Raw genomic sequence first — 5,531 nt, 5'->3', positions numbered from 1 at the left:
ATTTTGTTTCATGGAATCTGAACTTTGTTCGGGGGTAACTAACCATTTGCCATGTTTATGTTATCCTTTGTGAGAGTCATGATTTTAACGTTCACTAAAAATTGTTCTTTAGCAGCAGACTTTTGCATAGCTCAATTTCTTGATATTGAGTCTGTGATTACTATCCTAAACTAGCCATTATTACACTTAACTACCGTAGGACTCAACATTAAGAGTCTCATAATCTTGTAATAAAAAGCGCTATTTTCATAGAGTGTTGTAGAGAGTTACTGCTGCGGATATAGAAAAGGAATTGTTCTGAATGAGAACGAGTCTACTCCAGGGTAGTATTAAGTGGCTCTGTGTTTGTTTAAAAACACTTTTCTGCCTATTTTTAAGTCAAATCTGACTTTATAACCCCTTATCTACAGATATTCGACGTAACTGTGAGCCTGATGACATTTTATAATTACTATAGAGTAGGAAAAAAATAGAAATTGCAAAATATGTATTGTTTTAGTTTGTTGGAAAAAAATAGAAATTGCAAAATATGTTGTTGTTTTAGTGTCTCCTATGAGCTAAATTTCTCTATTTGAATGTCAGACACCGAATACATACTTATTTATTTATTACATGACTTTTCTGAGTTGTTTTCTCTTTGAGGTTCATGATAATTTATTGGTTTTAGTTTAGAAAATGTCCAAACACCTTAGTTTCATTTCTAGTATTATGAGCATTTCCTGGCCTTTAAGATTTCTGTAGAGTTGATACTTATAAACAGTCTCTACCAGCCACTAACTAAAGCGAAATTCAATTTTTCCATGGCAGAATTAGAGTTGTGTTTCTTGGTGATGGATAAGTAATTATGCACTGATTGTGATTTGCTGAGTATTATATTTAAGAGTATATTGTAATATCTGTAAAACCTACATGGTATTATATTTAATGGTGATACACTGATTGCATTCTACCTCAGATTAGGAGCAAAGTAAAAACACTCTTTGCCTGCACTGCTATTCAGCAACACGCTGAAAGTTTGCGTAGTGTGGTAAGGAAAGAAAGCTAATGGCATACAGATAGAAAAGAAAGAAACAAAGCTCTTCCCCTTCCTAACTGATGAATCATGTACAAAACCGTGAAGAATCGACATAAAGACCTCTCAGAACACACAAACCAGTCTAGCAAGGTCACAGGATTAATTGGCAAAAGTCCCATTAAAGAAAAATTCTAGCAATGAACAAACTTAAAAAAAAAAAATAGTACCCTTAAAACTGTCACCAAAAAAAGGAGAGATACTTATGGATAAATCTAAAGAAATATGCACTAGAACTATATACTATAAATGATAAAACTTTGATAAATAAATTATAGAAATCCTAAACAAGTGAAGAAATAGTCTATGTTCATGGTTAGGAACTCAATATTATTTTTATTTATTTATTTATTTTTTTGGAGAGGATTTTGCTATAGGACACGTGCACTCGCCAGAAAGACAGAGAGAGACAGAAAGCGAGAAATCACGCCCCCCCCCCCAAGGGGCATGGTCACAACGCAATCCCTTCTCCTCTCAGGATCTTGGGCACGCACGCACGCGCACCCAGCATGAGTTTAAGCCACCGGGTCCGGGACTCGAATTGTGGTCAACTACATAGGATTCCAGTGATGTAGCCATTATGCTACCTGCTGGTCCCAGGAACTCAATATTATTAAGATTTCAATTCTTATCAATTTGGTTTATAGATTTCACACAATTCTAATAAAAATTCCACAAAGATTCTTTGTGGATATTAACAGATTGTAAAATTTATACAGAAATCCAGAAGACCTAGAATATACACTACCAAAGAAGAACAAAAGGACTCATGCTACCCATTTCAAGAGTTAATATAAAATTATGGTCATCAGAACAGCATGATACTGGCAAAAAACGACATGAAGCTCAACGGAGCAGAAAAAAAAAGAAAAAGAAAAAGAACCAGAAACTTATACTCATGCAAAAATAAATAAAAAATAAGTAAAAAACTTTGAACATACACCTATGCCTTTCAAAACATTAATTCAAAATGAAGCATAAGTTTACTAAATGTAAACTGTACTATGATTAAATTTCTAGAATACATATGACAAAAAACTACATGACTTGGAGCTTGAAGGTAAATTTTTAGATAAAGTATCAAAAGCACTATTTGCGAAATGCTGGTAGGTGAACTTACAAATTCTTTGACTAATTTTTAAAATTTTATTTCTTCCATGAGTAAGAGAGACAGAAAGAGGAAGAGAGACAAAGAGAAAGAAGGAAAGAGGTGGAGAGAGAGAGCCTCAATAAGGTTTGGACACTGTGATCCACTCCTAACCCCTGTCGCTTCCAGGGTATCAGCAGGTGTGTGCCCAGAGTACGCAGAATACCCAGTGGTCCAGTACTGCGCCGCAGCTGGCTCCCAAACTTACTACGATTTAGAAAAGACAGGTCAGAGACTTGGAGAAAATATTGGCAAAGCACGTAGCTGACAAATTAATGTCGAAGAAACTTAAAAATTCAACAATAAGAAAACAAACAACTCAAAGGCCAGGTGGTGGCACAGAGGTAGTGCAAGTGGACCCACAAGGAAAACATCTTGGGTTCATGTCCCCGGACCTCCCTGAGTTCACTGGGTATGAGTGCCCAGGACCCGGGCAGGTGGATGCAAAGTGAGGACTCTGCTGTGGGTATCTGTCTCTATGTTTCAATCTCATGGGATAAAAAAAAAAAATACACTTTAAAAAGGAAGAAAAAGCAACTCAGTTTAAAAAATAGGAAGTCAGCGAAACAGATACCTCACTAAGAAGCTATATAGATACTCAATAGGCAGATGAAAAGATGTTCAAATCATTTGTAATTAGAAAAATGCAAATTGAAACAGCACACCTGTGAGATATCATTACATACTCAGAAATGACAAAACTCTCAAAACCATGCACCAGCAAATAAACTTCTAGATATTTACCCAACTGATTTGAAAATCTATGTGTTCTTAAAAATGTGTATGTAAATGTTTATACAGCTTTATTAATAATCACCAACCTTTTCCTCAGTAGGTAAATGAAAGCTGGAAATGAACAATTGAGTAAATGGATGGTGGGAGACAAGTGTCGTATTGTGGGAGTACATTCATAAGTGAACATGGTCTGTGTGTTAATGAGAGTTGAAAATATCAATGTAAACTCATGCTCGGCTTACTAATACACAGATTGTTATTAGAGGAATACCCATAGGGGCCAGCTGATGATGTGGGAGTTAGGGCAAACTGTGAGGTTCAAGTATGAACCTGGTGGCACAAGTGTGTGTGTGTGTGTGTGTGTGTGTGTGTGTGATCAAAACCCAGAAAGTAGGATGAGATGAGGAAGAGGGATTGCAGGGTGATCATTTGCTATGAGGGGTGCTTTCTCACTTTCTTTCTCTCTCTGTCTCTCTCTAGTGAGTGCATGAGCCCTCTGGTAAAACGAACAAACAGAAATGAAAGAAATATATATAGATGTACATATATCTGTATATAGATATGTATGTATCCATATGTTATCTATGTACATGTTATATATGTATCTATATATTAACTTTTAATATAATATCTATATATTAACTTACAATATTAACTCTCTCTATATTATTTATATGTATTTATCTCTAGATAGATAGAGGTATGTGTATACCAGTTAGCATACACTCACATGTATAACATCTGTCATTTGAGAAATCTTGGACCCAATGACACCCCAGTGACAAAGAGCCTATCTTGTCATATCTTGCCTGCAGATCTTTGCTTGTAATTCCATGATAAGACAAATAAATAAGGTGCCTTAGAAAAGTGGCTGTTTCTGGGACCACATGGGAAATATATAAAATTAGTGAAACTTAAGCATCTTGTGGAGCCATGACGTAAGGAAGTTCTCAAACACATACACATAGTTACACGGGTGTTTTATCACAGAAGCCAACTGAAAGCTCTCCCGGTGCCAAAGCTGTAACAATTCCAGTGACAAAATCAAGTAGTATTAGATTATAACTCGACGTATGAAATAAATATCTATGAGTCAGTACTCATAGACGTAAATAATTGAATGACTAGCTAAATAAATATATGAATGAATGGGGGGAAATAGTCAAATCTCTCGTGCAAAATAATTCCCAATCATTTACACAGATACTCCGCTCTCAGGGCTATGAAGCATACTCTTCATTATTTAAGCATTGACGTGTATAGTCACTTCCTCCCAGAGACTACATTGTGGTAAAAGGGGATGAAGATTAGAGCAGAGAGACCTGACAAACTCTACCTCAGTGAGGTGACCAGGGATAATCTGAAAAGTAACGCCATGTGGATAGGACATATCCTTGATATGACGTGACGGAAATGCATTTTACCCCTGGGGTTTTTCCTTTCAGCCTAAGCAAGAGAAACACATTAGGAAAAATCCAACATGAGGATCAGTCTACAAATATTGAAATTAGCAAGGTTATCAAAAACGAAGGAAGTCTAAGGAACAGCCGCAGCCAGGCGGTGCCTGAGAACATACGGTCACTATGGCAAGAGATCCTATGAGAACAAGGACAAGTAAAGGCTCAAGAAATCAGGATCAATTATAAATTTAATTTATAATAATGCATCAGTAATGACAAATATATTTAGTTCATTATTTACAATATATCTTACTAATGTAATAAGTTAATAATAAGGAAACTGGGCATTTGATGTGACGTATTATCTTTTCGATGTGTCTTTAAATATGAAATTTCTATGAATTCTTTTTTAAAAGAGTCTACATTGATTCTGTACTTAGATAACCAAAAAAAAAAAAAATCAGATTTTTGTTAGCTCAAATCTATCCCAAGACAGGTGTCACAGGAATATACTTAGCAATATGGGTGGATATAGTCTAATGTTTTTAAATCTACGCTATACCTCACTCAGTGCTTCCTCCCCTCAAGTACTTTAGGGGTACTTGAACATATAAAATTTTTTTTTAATAATCATTTTATTTAATTTTACTTATTTATTACTATTATTATTATTCAGAGAGGTTTTTGCCTCTTGGCAGAGAAAACAGGGAGACGGAAAGCAAAATATAACCTCCCAGGTTGGATGGCCATGCCACAATCCCTTCTCCATTCTTCTCTAAGGATTTTGAGCATGCATGCACATGAGCCTGGCGACAGTTTTAAGCTACCAGGTTCGGGACTTGAACCACAGTCGAATATGTGGGAGTCCAGTGACATAACCATTACATCATCTGCTGGTCCCTATTATTATTTTTTTAATTTGACCAGAGAGAGACAGAAAAAGAAAGAGAGAGGGCAAGTGAGAAAACAAGTCACTAGGTTTGGGTCTTAATCCACAATCAGCCATTGGGAGTCTAGAGCCTTAGTCACCATGTCACCTACCAGCCCTATTTGAATATTGTGGTTTTTTTTGAGATATTTTTGCTATAGGGTGTGTGTGCTCGCTGGAGAGACAGAGAAAGACAGAAAGTGAGAAATAACCCCCCAGGGGAACAGTCATGCTGCAATCCCTTCTCCT

This window comes from Tupaia chinensis, unplaced genomic scaffold (genome assembly GCF_000334495.1).
Source record: "Tupaia chinensis unplaced genomic scaffold, TupChi_1.0 Scaffold139422_1, whole genome shotgun sequence".
NCBI lineage: Eukaryota > Metazoa > Chordata > Mammalia > Scandentia > Tupaiidae > Tupaia > Tupaia belangeri.
This window is presented reverse-complemented; position numbering follows the sequence as displayed.